The sequence below is a fragment of the Fukomys damarensis genome, unplaced genomic scaffold (assembly GCF_012274545.1).
Source record: "Fukomys damarensis isolate Sample0158 unplaced genomic scaffold, DMR_v1.0_HiC HiC_scaffold_10, whole genome shotgun sequence".
NCBI classification, from domain to species: domain Eukaryota; kingdom Metazoa; phylum Chordata; class Mammalia; order Rodentia; family Bathyergidae; genus Fukomys; species Fukomys damarensis.
The window spans coordinates 38,808,432-38,824,180 of NW_022900922.1; the positions used below are offsets into that span (position 1 = coordinate 38,808,432).

Below are 15,749 nucleotides of genomic sequence, written 5' to 3' on the forward strand. Positions count from 1 at the left end.
TGCCAAACTCCAAGTAATCATGTAGATAAAATCAAGAACAAATGTGCTAGATTTTTTTTAAACCAAAATCCATCAGATTGGCTCTATAAAGAGAGTTTATAATGGCTAAATTATAACATGATTTTTATTTAAGGCCTATTAAATTAACTCCCTGAAGAGAGCCCCTAACATTAACCCTTCTCAGCTTGTAGCAGTTGGATTGAAACTGCGCTCTTTCTCCCCTAACCACAGTTGGAGGTGCTCTTTATAAAATTATTATTATAAACAGTTAAGTCAGTTAGGCACATTGTAAGTCCTTGTGACACGGGTCCATTGGACAAGCCATTGTTGGGCGTACTCACCTTTCCCTAAAAACACAATTACATAAACAAAAAAGGGAGGAATAGCTATATCCACAAACTCAATTAGATCTTGTTACTTTCATTTAAAAATGTTTAGATCCACTTATAGAAGGTAAATATACTCCTTCAAAACTCCACACATACAAAGACAGATTTACAGACATGTTCTAGACACTAGTGTTGTCTAAGTATGTCCCAACTAAAAGGCAAATGTCTCAATACAATTAATACCATAGGGGCACACCTAAAATGTACCAATAAACTTAATTTAGAAAAATAACATAGGGACCAGGGTATGCTTATTTTTCAACAGAAAATAAAAACATGCTGTGATCATCCTCCCAGAAAGTACCACCATGGACTGAGATGCTGGATTTGCTGCAAGCTGCATGCTGTGACACCATGCTGAGAGCCATGCAAGGGCTGCATCAGAGCAACTGACCTTGCCTGCAACAGCCCTGGTACCTGCAAGGATCACCAGACCTGATGCAGCTGCGGTTTCCAAACAGAGAAGTGGGAGATGCAGAGGACCATAATACTGATTATACCCAAGCAGGCTGTGAAATGTTAACCCCGCAGTTGGCTTGTTTATAGACATGAGTCCGGCTGAAGCGTTTGTGCTGAGGTCAGAGTAACTCACACCCCAATTCCATTCCCACAACTAAAACCTTCTGACACTGTTCTAATTGCAACCATATATTTTGTGTACTCTGTTCCTAGTTCGAGAATGCTTTGTCTTGTTCTTTATGAGCCTAGTTTACATTGATTTCTATAGAAACTGCGTATAGCTTGCCTTTACTCCAATTGATTGCCCCCCCACAAAAAAATCAGTGCCTGAGACTGGCCAGCACCTTTGTCGGTTGTACCAGCATTGGTCATCCTGGCCCCCACTTTCTGTCTCTTTGTTCTGCCTTTTGGTGTATTTTTTTCTCAGGCCGGGTCATATACTGGGCAGATGGGGACTGAAACCTAACTGCAGGGGTCTCCCAGAGTGAACCACTGCTTGAATAACTTTTTGATCTTGGGAATGAGAGAGAAGAATTTCCCATCAGCATTTTGTTGGGGGAAATGAAAACAAGGCAAATGAACAAGAGGACACTGAGCAGCTCTGGAGACCAGAGCCAGCAGCTTCCTGACGTGGACCCAGCCTGGGTCTTGTAGCCCACATGACTCCGATGTCCCCTGAAGTCACCTGCATTGTTCTGTGACACGCAAAGCTCTAAGGGGATGCCTGGGCCCCAAAGCTGACAAATTTGCCGCTCTGACTAGAGATCCAGCACCGCTAGTGGCCCATGGCCTGTGACCTCCAAGCCAGGAGTGACACTGCCCCAGCCCTGTCCCCCACAGCATCGCTGTCCAGACATCCGGTCCACGCTCTGCTTTGCCTGCGTCAGTGTGAGAGGTTTGGGCCACAGCTCCCTAGATAGCTTCTGTGTCACTTGCACTTGCAGTGAGATTCCACTCCCAACTGCGCCCAGCCTCCCTGGGTCAGGTGTTCAGTGCACGCTGTCACTCAGCGTCCCCTCGCTGTGAGCTGCTGTCACCAGGGCAAGGGCAGAGCTAAGCACAGGAGCCCACACGGCCCAGCAGCTTCTCCTGCACTCCAGGTCTGCACACCCTCAGCTGGCGCCACTCTGGAGTGGCCTTCTGCCGTCACATCTTCGCTCTTGTTCCCAGGAGCACAGTGAGAAAGCTGGAGCTGAGCATTCCCATACATCGTCCCATTACCACGCCATGTATCAGCTCCACTCTCTGTTACAAGTATGGAGCAGATCTGTGTCACTGTTACTGACTAAAGCCCTGCTCCCCTCAGATCTCCCCGGTCTTTACCTGCCTTCCTTCTTCTCCTCCAGGTCCTGTTCAGAGGATATTTCATCACCAGATGTTGTGGGTGGGAGTGCTTGCTCTTTTTCCCTGGTTCCAGCGACCTTGGCAGTTTTGAAGAGCCAGGTGTTTTGCGGTGGCCCTGGACTGGGATTGGCAGGTAGGCTGGGGTGTTCAGCTGTATTTCCAAGGCCCTGCTCTGTGACTTCTCAGCACCATGTTGACCTTGGGCACTGGCTCGTGGCTTTTGTGGGTTTTCTTCTCTGCTCATTTTTACCCACTGTGATGCGATCCCGGGCAGTGATCACTATGAGCAGCTCTGGATGGAGGAGCGGGTGCTGGGACCCCAGAGGCTGCCAGGTTCCTGAGGCTGGGGTGGATGCCACCCTGGGAGCAGCAGGACCCAGGCTGTGGGAATGGTCTTGAGGCCTTGTGTCCAGATCCCCTGGGTCTCTTCCCTCATTTCTTACCTATTCAGTGCCATCGGGAAGCATAGGCATTTATTTTCTGGTTTAGGTCCTAATGGGACACTAATCTACTGTTGCTGACATTTTTAGCATTGGCCATTGCAGATGTACATTTTTTTTTTTTTGAGACCCCGACCTGTCACAAGCCCCAACCCTTAGGGATGCGCGTGTCCCACGAGTGGCCGCAGTCCCGCGTGTCTACTGTCGCCGGGGGCGGGGCTCAGGGGGTGCGGCCCACGGAGGGCGGCAGTCGGGGCCATGCCCGAGGAGGGGGTAGGCGAGGGCTCATAGGTGACTCCTCCCCAGCTGCCGTCCTGGGGCGGCAGTCTCAGTGCTGTCCACTCTCCACGCAGGGGCATCGGCTCGGTGGAAGGCGTTGACCCCACGCGGCCCACGGGTCTGACGATCAGGGTCGGGCACTGGCTGCTCAGGACGCCACGCTGGCGTGGGGGCGGGAACGCAGACTGCCCGGGACCCCAGGTCCGTGTCCGGAGTCTGCACTGCAGGACCGGCGGGGGGCAGCGACCGCAGGGACCGGACGAGCGCTTAGTTTTTTACCTGGAAGGTAGAGCGGACGCGGTGGAGGACAGATTTCCCATCAGGCTGGAGTACAGGGAAACTATACGTGGGGTTCCATGGTGTAATGGTTAGCACTCTGGACTCTGAATCCAGCGATCCGAGTTCAAATCTCGGTGGAACCTATAATTTTTCCCCTCCTTTAAAATGAAGTTTTAGAAATGATCTTGGGGGAATCCTGGTACTCCTGACCCGAGAGAGTCCTGGCCTCCCCCTGCTGTATGCTCAGAGCTGGACCGGCTTATCCTCCTGCCCTCCCACCCCTGGGATTCCTGCACCCAGAATAGAGTTGAGCTGAACATGGCCCTTGACTGATTGCTTTATAAAATGCAGTGCATTCATTTCACGTGGAATGGAAAGGATCCAAAAGAGAGAAGGGAGATTTCACCCAGAGAATGAGCTTTTTTATGATGCCTGTTAGGTACAATCACCAGAATTCATGAGTGTTCATCTTCCACGAGAAATGAAGATATGAAAATGTCCTAAATAAAGCGTTGCTTGACCTCTCTTGGATATTTGAATTCTTCTGGGTCTCCACAGAAAAAAAAAGTCCTGTCAACACAGTAAGTAAACTTCTATGGTGTTCCTTAGTTACTTCTAGGACATTAACTCACCACACGGAATTGCTGTCAGTGCTGAATATTTCCATGGAAATCATTGCCCTTAAGCTTCTACCACAAGGATGTCTCTGTGATCACTTCTTCATGTAACTAAGTATCTCCTATCACAATTCCAGGTAAGTGTATGGATTTGTCACAATTTAAAGAATGGCAGAGAAGTACTGGGTGTCACAAGAAGTTAGTCCAAAGTGCTTCCCTTCCCTTGATCTCAGCTATTAAAAATTGTGCACTTTTATTTCAGATACAAGGTAACAGGCTACACTTAATCATATATCTTACTTTTGCCCTTTTAATATTATGTTGCTAAAGCTAATTGCTGCTTTTATTGCATGTAGCTGCCCTTGATTCATTCATGTGTTACTTGTTAATACTGTGTCACTGTAGCACAGTTCATTCATTTACTTTTATGAGAAACCCATAGAGTTGTACCTAAGTTTGAATTTGATTTTGAATTCTGTCAGCTCCTATGCAATAAACTTTTTTAATGTTTGAGTACAAAAAATGTTATCTACCATTGGAAATGGCAGATTAATCCTTAGATTTGAAGGTAGTGGTGACCTTGGTAGGGAATGCTGGGATTCTGTGTCCCTGAGTCACTCTGGGCACTGTGACATCATAGAACCATACACAGTGGAGCTGCACATGTTACTATGTTTCTTTTACTTCGATAAGATGAAATCACTGTTTCCCTTTCCTAGCAAGATGAATTTTTTTTGGGGGGGTACCAGGGATCAAACTTGGGTCCTTGAGCTTGCAAGGCAGAAGGTAGCACCACTGAGCTAAATCCCCAGCCCTAGCAAGATGAATTTTTACAATCCAATGCTTCCAAAGGGCCCAGCCATCACAACACTAACATGCCTGAGTTGGGGAGTGAGGATTGAGAAAGGAAAGAACACTCAAGCCTGAGTGGAGACCAAGAGAAGTCTGATTTATTTCACTGGAACAGCTCCTTTTAAAGGCTCACATCAGCAAGAAGCTTTTAAGGGCACACAACAACAGGAAGCACCAAGCAATTGTTTTTATCTTTATGTAAAGACCAGATTTCCTGACTCTTACAGATAACATCAGATCTTTGGCTAATGAGTTCCTGTTATCCCAGGGTCAAAGAACAAAGCAAGTTTAACAGTGTTCTTGAAAAGTAACAAATGTTACATAGATTGTGTCAATGCCTTAATTGTACAGGAAGAAGTTATTTTCCAAATGTCAAACTCCAATGGGCCATGACTGGGCCCCCACACAATGGATACTGATCTATGTCAAGGATTTCTAAATCCTAAGTGCTTCCTGAAGAATACTGAACCATTATGTCCTAGCTTGAATGGAAGAGAAAACAACAGATGCAACTCACTGAAAATCACGCCAAGAGCGGCAGAGCTGGTTCTTGGTCCTATCGTGCAGGCAGAGGAGGCTGGATCAGAGCCTGAACCTTGTCTAAACTCATTTCTACCAAGACAAACAACATTGAGCTTCCTCCCTGAGTGTCCACAAGGTGAGGCTGAGGCTGAGAATAACCGTGAACTCAGGCAGGGTGAGCCAGGCCTGACAGTGTGCGCTGGGGTGACTCCGGGAGGGCTGGAAGGACAGGTGGAAGAGTTTGGTGCAGGACACAAGCCTGGGAACAGTTATACCCAGGGGAGCGGGAGGTAGCGGCAGGGCCAAACCTAAAGGTGGGGTCACAGACAGGAAGTGTCCTTTGCCTAATTCAAAGACATCCCTGCCACCTCCAGCAAAATGAAGCTGCTGCTGTGTTGTTCTTTTCATGTCTCACTTAGAGGTGATCCCAGGCTCTCCAAGTGGTGATAAAGTGTTTCTTCTCTGTCTGCCCAGTTCCCTGGGCACCGCATACAGAAATGGCCCACCCTTCCAGGGTACATTTAGACTCTTTGAAGAGGAGGATGTGGTGGGGCCTGGATCTTGGAAGGCCCTCACCTCCTGCCATCCTGCAGACACAGCTGTGGACACAGCAGGAGACGCTGACCTCACCAGTAGAAAATGTGGCCCTGGGAAGAGCTGAAGTTTGCACAACTGTTTATCCCGAGGAGCCAGCTTCTCTTCGTGTAGTTGTGGCTGAGTGGCTAAGACAATGCACTAGACACCCATGGGGTCTCCGCGCAAGTTTGAATCCTGCTGACTACAGTGCTTCCCCTTTACCCCTGGAAAAGGTACAGTGGCCTTTCCTGAGGGCCCAGCGGGCCTGTTTGAGGTTTTCTCTTCCCCCAGAGGAGCCTTGGGCTGGCACGATGCTTCCCGACCTCTAGAGGGCCTTGTTGGAAGAGCTCTGCAGAGAGGGCAGATGGCCTTGCGTGGCTCATCTCCATCATGTCCTCAGCGAGTGACAGTTGAAACGCGAATCTAAAAGCAAATCAATGCACAATTAAATTGAGTAACACAAGTCTTGTCTGTTGTCCTATAAGGAGTTCACTGCATCACTCCAAACTGGCTTGCCATGGGGTCCAGGCACTGATGTCTGTGTCCTTGTGTAGCCGACATCTCTGGCTGACCCCAGGGCAGTACCTGTGCAGGTTCCCAGGACCTGGTCCACCCCTTGGCACTGGGGACTCTGTCTTCTCTCCCTGGGTGGTCAGAGCCAGGTCCTTCTTCATCCTGGAAGCTGCCAGGCTGCTTCCTGGACATAGTACAGGCCCTGTGGGTTTGCTTTCCCCTACCCCTTCTTCAGTGTGTCTGCTGGAGCCATGGGCATAATGAAAAGCAGGTTCCTCCTCATTGGGCAGCCCAGAGTGGCGAGCAGAAGCTCTGAGGGTGTCTCCTTTAGGAAGCTGACTGACTGGGCCACCACTAGAGCAAGACTTCCTTCAGCATTTCCATCAGCTCCTGAATCACAAACACCAGCCAAAGTCTCCTGGGAGGTGCTTAATTCGTCCACCACTCTCTGCTTCTGTATTTTAAGACTCTTTGGTACTACTTTTGCTCCCTGTTAGTCTTATAAAAGCACAGAATGTCCTGCACTGCAGTACCCCATTTGTGAGAGATCGGGAGTGGTAGCCGCACCTGTCTGTGGCATTGGAATAACACCGGGTGAGCCCACAGGCTCCAGGATCCTTGTCAGCTTTGCACAGCCCAGGGCTGCTGGGGAGAGCACAGGAGTCCAGATCCCAGTACATTAGGGTTAAACAGTGGCTTCACTCTGTGCAGTCTGAAATGCACCTGGATCTCAGATCCTAACGTGAGTAGCAGGAACTCACTCCACTAGAGTATCATAGGAAGGAGCTGTTCATGGAGCTCATGTGGAGGCCTGGGCTTCCTGATTTACGAGGCTGACACTAATTACCCAGCCCCTCGCACTTCAAGGTCAGTGTTTCTTCAGCAGCTGTGTGTAGTTACAGCTGTGTCATGGTGAAACAGGACAGCCAGGCAATGGCACACAGGCCCTGGATAGCGAGGGCCTCGGCCCAGCCTGCCCAGCATTGGAGCATGTGAGCGCCCAGGCAGTTTCCACAATCGCTAATTGTGTGTCAGCGGCATCTCAACAGGAGTGTGTGAACAAGTTCATTTTACACGCCATTGGACAAGCTAGGAAGCTCAGTTTTTCTTTCTTTCCTCCCCTTCCTTCCTTCCTTCTTTTCTTTTTTTCCCTTGGCTCTTACTAGCTTATCAACCATGGAATAGGAAGAAGTACTTGCTAGCTCCATTTTGCTATTTTGGGAAATACATAGAGACTATGAAAAATACATTTGAGTGCGAAACAAACTTCTCCCTCTGTACAGGCTTGACCCGTAGGAGCCTGAGCTGCCTCCTCAGGGGAAGGCCAGGCTCAGCACGCTTCAGCGAAGGTCTCACTGGGCCTTACCAGCCTTGCTTCGGTGCATCCTAAATCTCTCGTGTTCACAGACTGAAACAGGCAAGTGTCTGTCCTAGCAAGCAGCTTTTGAGGCTTTGTCCAGTCTGTTCTCCTTGGGGTAATGCCAAACTTCTGCTTTACTTTCTCTTGCATATCTCTCTACCTTCTGAGAATAAATAGGAAACACTTACAAATCTAGTTCCTCTTGTACGTGGAAAGATAGTTTTTTCCAATCAACATCTTCAAACTCCACCCACCTCAAAATTACAGATCTCACATGTTTCTGCCCAGTCACAAGCAGTTTCTTCAAACTTTGTGTTTTCTCCATGTTTGTAGAGTAGCGATAGAGTATTAATCCCCACTACCTCAAAAAAGGGGCGAGACATATACTATGTCTATGAGAAGTACCAACACTGTTGAAAGGAACCGATGCGAAACTGAAATAAAGATACCTCATGTGTGCGGAGTCTGAGGCTTACTGTTCATCTGGCAAAAGTACCTGCAGATTCAATGCAGCTATCAGAATCCGACCCAAGCTCTTTTAGAAATTGACAAATTGATTCTAACTTGTATGTGGAATGTTAAGGGACCTGGAACAATCTTTAAAAAGAAGAAAAACACTTTAAAGGTCACATACCTTCTAAATTAATGTGGACAAGAGCAATCAGGAGAAGGTAGCACTAACATAAGGATAAACTTCCACCCAGCGCAACAGAACTGAGGGCCCACAGTTGTGTGACTATGACCAGCTGATTTTTGACGAGGGAGCCCAGAGGCAGGGGCAGAAAGAATAGTCTTGTCAGTGAACAGCACTGCCCTCAAACTAGGCCAGGCAAATAAATGTAAGCGGTAATATTAATAAACTCTTAGAAAGTCAGCCTACTGGAGCTCAGGTGGTGATGGTTGTTAGAGAAGACACCCAGGGTACAGGCAACAAAACAGAATGGGTAAATTAGATTTATCAAAAGCCGGGCGTGGTAGCGCATGCCTGTAATCCCACCAGCCTGGGCTACACAGTGAGTTCCAGGTCAGTCTCAACGACATAGTGAGACCCTGTCTCAAAAAAAAAAAAAAAAAAAACCAAACCAAACCAACAAACAAAGAAAGACTTCTAAACCAGGCATGTGCCTATAATCCCAGCACTCAGGAGGCTGAGGCAGGAGGATCGCTGTGAATTTAAACAACACTGGGTTACACTGTGAGTTCCAGAGCAGTCTGAACGTGAGACCCTGTCTCAAAAAACCAAAAAAAAGAAAAAGGTAAGGAAAGCCCCAAGAGGCCAGGTAAGGTTTGGCCTCTGGGATCGCAGCTGGAGACCAGCAAAATGTAACTAGCAGAGGATGGTTTCGATCCATCGACCTCTGGGTTATGGGCCCAGCACGCTTCCGCTGCGCCACTCTGCTACTTGAGTCCTTAGGCTCGCTACTTGAACCTCGACTGGCTCACTCCCAGCCACAGCGGGATGATCAGGAGGAGAGACCGCGACAGGACTGGACCTGGCGGGCGGGGCTTCCAGAGCTCCACCGCCCGAGAGATAAAGGGGGAAGCGCTCCCTGGGAACAGGTCGGTCTGGGTCACCCACGCGGTGGCCGCACTCGGGGACCGCACGGGGCGAGACCCCGGGCCTCACCCACGGAGGAGAGCGGTCTCGGCCCTGTGCGAGGCCGCGTGGGACCCCGGGCCCTGCGCTCTCCGATCCCGGAGTCCCGATCCCTGAGCCCGACCAGCGCTCACGGTGGACGCTCGCTCACGAGAACAGAAGGCTCGAGCGCGCTCCCAAGGGGTGTGGGAGAAGCAAAAACTTTCCACACGGTGAGGAGCTACAGGCGTCCTCAGAATCTGACCCACCCAGACAGAGCGCACTTTCTGTGCTGCAGATTCTGACATATGAAAGGGGGTGTGGTGGCTGAGACAGGATCAGGGCTACATAATGAGCTCGAGGCTAGCCTGCACTGTGTAGCAAGGGCCTGTCTCAAAAAAAATTAAAACAAACAGAAAAGAGGCATTCCTAATATTCAGCTGTCTGTGCTACTTGGTAAAAACCTGTTACACATAGAATTCTCTGCCATGTAATGTAATGGATAGTTGTCATTGGGTTGGTAGAGGAAAATATCACTCCCTGCCCTCCCAAGATCTGTCACATCCCCTTGAAATAAGTTGGTCCATTCATCCACTTGGAGGGAGAAGGGGAAAGGTCTCTCCGGAAGAGTGGGAATTTTTAAAAGCTGATATTCTACAAGGGAATCAGAGAAAATGGTAGGGACTTTAGAGTGAGGAGCTGAGAGCTGAAGGGGCATAATTCTGACAGAGAATAGGAGTAAAGAGGAAAGATCTGACAAGACAACCACTCTGACCTGTGAAGAGCAGACCAGCATCCGGGGCCCTGGAGTCTGGCTGAGCAAAGTCTCAGTCCCCACTCACACTCCCAGGTGACTGCCTGCTGGAAGAGGGCAGGTTTGGCACCTGTCATGGAGCAAGTGCTCCTGCTTGCAGGGTGGTCCCCAGGCTGCTTTTCCTGGAATCCAAGGTGGCTGCAGCTTTAGGACAATGGCTGGAGACTTCTAGGCCTCTCCAGGGAGTCTGAAAGTGGACAGAGTAAAACCTGGCAATTGGATGTTCCTGCAAGCCCTGAAAGCTAGTCACTCTTAACTGGTGTGCTTAATCTTGAAGGGGGAGGAGAGAGGCAAGGCCACCAATGGCGAACCTTTTAGAAACAAGAAGCCAAACTGCAACAAAAAACACACTTATTTATCTCAAAATGTCAGTACTTCAATTAAACCTGGGTACTAAGGTTTTGGTTTAGAGAAAACAACTCATACATTAACATCTTTCTTCTTGAAAAATAAATAACATGTGTGAGCAGGTCCACCACCACTGGGCTAGGCATATTTAGCACTAACAGACTTGTGATATGGTAACTCTCAGAGGGACTAGTACACCAGTGTGCAGAGCTCAGAGGGATCTGTCCCAAAGTTTAAGGAAATAAAGGAGACAAACTAGAGAGAGCAGCAATGTCCTCAGGGCTGAGGTTTCATCCTGTCACCAGTTACCCACTGGGGGTCTGCAGGCCCAGCCTTTGGGTTCCTGTTGCACCAGCCATCTTTCAGAAGAGAACAGAAGGATCGCTTTTGACATTAACTCCTGCCTACAGTGAATTTTAGTTTAATTCCACCCAATGCACTGACAGTGAGCACCTTCCTATGCAGGCCAGCCCCTGTGTTGTCTCTGTAACCAACACATAAATGCACAGGATCTAGCAGCCTGAGGGAGCATTATTCTACACCTCAAGTGAGCACAGACAGAGAATGTGTATTAGGAAGGGAATTTGCCGAATGGAAGGCATAAAACCAGAGCATGCAAAATTTGAGGTATAACTTCCTCTCCTTCGGTAATTGAACTGCCTCTTAAGGTCCAAATAATGGCCCTGTGTGCAGCCACCTTCTGACTAGTTTACGGCAGAGGACTGTAATACTGACTATGCCCAAAGCAGGCTGTGAAGCGTAAACTCCACAATTGGCTTGTTTTGAGAAGAGAGTCTGGCTGAGGCCTATGTACCACGGTCAGAGTAACTGGCACTCAAATTTTGATCCCACAAATAAAACCCTCTAACTAGAAGGACAATTTCTAATTACAACTGTATATTTTGTCTATTCTGTTCCTAGATTGAGAATGCTTTGTCTTGTCCTTTTTGAGCCTTGTTACATTTATTTCCAAAGAAATCACTCATAGCTCGCCTTTGCTCCAGTTGATTGCCAGTAAGTCAGTGCCTGGGACTGGCCAGCGCCTTTGTCAGTTTACCAGCATCGGCTGTCTTGGCCCTGGCTTTCTCTCCTAGTTCTGTCTCTTAGTGTATTTTCCTCCCTCAGGCCTGTGTCATATACTGGCTAGGTAGGTACTTAACTGCAGGGGTCTCTAATAGTTTACAGCTATTCTAAAAGGAGTGTAACCTAGAAGTGGAAAGGGATTGAGATCAGAATTTGGATTGAAAAACATCCACAGATTCAATTTTAAAAATCTGAGCGAGGTTCTTACTGTGAACTAAATGTTATGTTAGAAGCTCTGAGGTCATCATTTCTACAAATAATGTTAGTGTTCTTGTGTCAGGCCAAATGTTGGCTATACTTGGTGCTCCAGAAACAAAAGTAATTAAAACAAGCATAGTCCTTGTCCTGGTGGGTTAGCACCTCTGGGGAATGCTCTACAGAGAGAAATCAGCCATGCAAGAAGGGTGGGGAAAGCTTGTGGCTGGCAGCACAAAGGCACTAAGAGGAGGCATACACAGTGTGTGAGGACTCCCATGTCCAGGTGGAGGGAGGCTGCAGAGGCTATGGGGAAGAAAGTCCCACGGAGGAACTCCCACCAGGAAAGTGGCAGCCCGTGGGTGCTGAGAGCTGTGGGGCAGGTCTAAGTTGGCAATGGGATTAGTGCATGGCCATGCAAGGCCTGACAGTCGTTTCTCTGGTTATGAATGTGGCTGCTTTTGCCTTCAACCTCAGAAGTATACTTGAGCATAACCAGTTCCGATAAAGCTTTGCACACTGCTTAATCCTGAGTGTAGATTTGAACTGGGTAGCAGATTCCTCACGCAGCAAGGAACTGGCAACTTGCCTCAATTCTTCATGTCTGGTCTTTGGAGAAAGATTTCAGACAAGACCCAGAGGCCATCATACAGATCTGGGTGGAGTTCATGGCAAAATGATAGTCTTCCCCCAGGCCAGTTCTTGTACAGTAACAGGGCTGCCAGGGTGGCTTGAGAGGAGCAGGTCCCTGTCCCTCCCTGGAAGGGAGGCCTTGAGGCTTCTCTGACCTCTCACCTGCTGCTGCACTCTGTGCAGCTCTGGACCTCATCAGCACAGAGGATGCCTCGGCCTCGGGGCCTAAAGTCTGTGCAGATTTTATCTGGAGCGAATGGTTCAAAAGCCCACATATTCTACACATTTTCCCAAACAACCCTGGCAAGTCTCTGTCCCCCTCTACAGCCAAGAAGTTGCCAGAAAAGATTCTCACCCGTCTCGGGATTGGAAGAGCTGTCCAGAGAAACCTGCACCCTCCTACAGCAAGAGGCCCTGACCCCAAACACACACTTGTGAAAGTTACTACCAAGGTGGTGACACACGGAAGACAGTGGGGACAAGCAGGGCGACCGCGCATCTCAAATGTTCTTCCACATTGCATAATGTAATTTAACTAACAAGGCTCCAGCTCGCCAAACTCTTAATGTTAAGCTTGTAGCTGCAGAAGAAAGGCAGCCCTCTGAGTCACAGCCTTGTAAATGAGGTTGCAGAGAGAGTGTCCACACTCGCTGAGATTCTAGTCAAGCTGGCTCTTCCCGTTTCTCTATTCTCAGCAGGGCTAGGGTGTTGGCTCGGGGAAGGTGGGAGGAGCCTGGGGCCAGGCCAGAGGGAGGGCAGCTTCGCTTGGATCCAACCCGAGTTCCCTGAGGCTTCTTTTCTGATCTGAATGACGACAGCCCAGATAAGGGAAGAGCTTTGTGGAGACGCACACACCGCCAAACTTTCTTCACGAAAGGAAGCCTTTCAAACCAGTTTTTTGATAGCCACAAAAATGCAAAAAGCATTGCCTACGCTTGGGCTGTAGTAGGAAGAAAAAGGAATGTGCTCGAATTACTTAAAACCAAAAAGAATTATAATTTTTTCCACATTGTTTTCGGAAGCATGCTAGTTAATTTTTTTTAATTGAAATCACAAAGAATGAAAATTGTAAGACAACAAACACTCAGTCAAAGTAGGAAGGAGAAGAACTCGGAGTCGGCAGGATTCGAACCTGCGCGGGGAGACCCCAATGGATTTCTAGTCCATCGCCTTAACCACTCGGCCACGACTACAGATAAACGAAAAAGAGAGAGTCACTTAGGATAACTAGCTGTGTTGAATTTTATTTAGTTCACTTTCAAAACCCCCCCAAATCTAGCTATTAGTTCGCTTATAACACTATATTTGGATAACAATGATTTATTCACACCGTAGAAAAACAGACACTAACGCATAATTCCACAGTCCAGAAACCAGCACTGGCAACATTTCTGAAATGTTCCTTTTCCGGGGACCCCAGAATTCCACAGAAAAAAAAACTGCCCCTCTGGTATTACATACCGCTCTCATCAATAACATGAGCAATTGCAGTCGCTTGACATACTCTTTTTAGTGGCTTTGTGATTTTTTTATCAGACAGATGGAACAAAAAATGTGCTTCTAATCTCTACTTTTCATGATCATAATGTAAAATCGGGGTTTTTGTGCAGTGTGTATTTCCTCCGGCACGATTATTTCCCTCGGAGAGGGCTCCAGCGATTCCGATCCATCCCGGACCTGCAGGCGCAGTCTGTGACCGAGACTCCTGTCACGCCCCACTGGACACCACCCACGGCAGTCACGCACGAGGTTCCCCCATGACGTTAGCGGAGCTGACATTCGCTTACTTCATCCTTTTGCGCGTTTCGGAGGTGGGCGGAATGCGGCTGTTCCCTCTCCTCCCCGCCCCGCTCAGGTCCCGGGTCCACGCGACACCCTCCGGGCGGGAGCCCTGCGTAGCGAGCCAGACGGGCGGTCCGGTGCTGCGTAGGGCTTCCCGAGTTAGGCCGTGCACAGTAGCGGCTGGCGCGGCCGGGCTCCTCCTCCAGCCCTTCCCTGCTGGGGCGCTAGGGGGCTTCCCGTGCATGACACTGCAGGGTGGGACCCGCCGCTCTCCGTGGCCACGCCCGGGCGCCGGTCCACGCATACGCTGTTTTTTTCACCTCAGATTTCTACAAAAGCAGGTAGTCGTGGCCGAGTGGTTAAGGCGATGGACTTGAAATCCATTGGGGTCTTGCCGCGCAGGTTCGGCGCAGGTTCGAGTCCTGCTGACTACAGTTTTAGCCGTCTGGCGCCCTGGCTTGCATGCTTCCCCTGTACTTCAAGACCGACAGCGACCCAGCGGCCCTGTCACCGACTGAGCTTCCTCCCTTTCCGACCTCGACCTCCGCTGGGACGCTGCCGGCTCCGGGCCAGCGTGCGCGCCGTGTCGCGTGATCTAGGAGTAGGGTCGGGGTCGCCTGTCCTTGCAGGGTGTCTCCCCACTTTCGGAACAGCGTCCCCACACAGCAGCCTGGCGAGCCTATGGACATCCCGTCCTGAAAAGGAATTTTTCAACAGAGAGAATGTGTATTTGGGATCCAAGACTGATTAGAGAAGAGACAAAAGGCTCACTTGTACCGGACAACTTTTTAGCTGTAAAAGGAAAGAGCTCAGAAGTTGTCCTGTTATGGTGGGCAAACCCAATAGATACATCGATTCTCCTGTATAGAGGCCCGGAGTAGAATCTTTTATCTATCTCCCTGCTCTTTCCACCGTGTTCATGGGTAAAATTATTTCTGTATGCTTCAACAAATGCTGGAAGAAACACACAGTAGATTCAGACGCAGAGAATTTCAGTCTAGTAGAAAGCAAGAACGAACTTCGTGCCGAGAACGAAGAGGAGACGGCAAAGATGCCAAAGCAAAAGGACGTCAAGAACAGCAAGGTCCCACCGAGATTTGAACTCGGATCGCTAGATTCAGAGTCCAGAGTGCTAACCATTACACCACGGAACCCCACGGGGACACCATCTCTGGCATTGATACAAATCACACAAACCAGATGTTTAACACTTCCTCGTGAGTCTCAGGTAATCTTTTCCATCACAGGAACCCATAGGGCTGGACATGCACTCCCCTACATTAACTGGGGTCAATGGGTGGAGCGCATGCCCAGCACCAGGATTCGGTTTAGTAATTAGACACCCAGGGAAGTGGGAAGTTCTGTTCCGCATCCTAACGGAGAAGACAAGGCTGGAGATTTCCCACCTCTCACCAGCTGTCTCTGTGCTCCGCAGCAGCTGCATGGATTGTGTAGTTGACAGCCCATTGCTGAAGAAGGACATGGCCCCAATTTTGTCATAAAGGTGCATTGTTGTGGGTATAAATAACCAAGTTTTTTCTTTAGAATATTTCTATGGATGAATTATTAATTTCAATTTTATGAGTTTTAATATATTAAATAATGAATACTAAACAGTAAAAATAACAAAATAGTACTATATTTTTAATATTTCTTGAGTGCTTAAAAAAATCAAAAATTTCAACATT

At 48.8% G+C, this 15,749-nt stretch overlaps 5 non-coding genes across 5 annotated transcripts; 2 read left to right on the top strand and 3 right to left on the bottom strand.

The window, feature by feature from the left end:
• Positions 1 to 3,261: 3,261 nt before the first annotated feature.
• Positions 3,262 to 3,333, top strand: Trnaq-cug. Its single transcript has one exon. It is a non-coding gene; the product is annotated as a tRNA-Gln (tRNA).
• Positions 3,334 to 8,958: 5,625 nt separating this feature from the next.
• Positions 8,959 to 9,030, bottom strand: Trnam-cau. Its single transcript has one exon. It is a non-coding gene; the product is annotated as a tRNA-Met (tRNA).
• Positions 9,031 to 13,390: 4,360 nt separating this feature from the next.
• Trnas-aga lies at positions 13,391 to 13,472 on the bottom strand. Its single transcript has one exon. It is a non-coding gene; the product is annotated as a tRNA-Ser (tRNA).
• A 930-nt stretch (positions 13,473 to 14,402) lies between these two features.
• Positions 14,403 to 14,495, top strand: Trnas-uga. Its single transcript has one exon. It is a non-coding gene; the product is annotated as a tRNA-Ser (tRNA).
• A 648-nt stretch (positions 14,496 to 15,143) lies between these two features.
• Trnaq-cug lies at positions 15,144 to 15,215 on the bottom strand. Its single transcript has one exon. It is a non-coding gene; the product is annotated as a tRNA-Gln (tRNA).
• Positions 15,216 to 15,749: the final 534 nt, after the last annotated feature.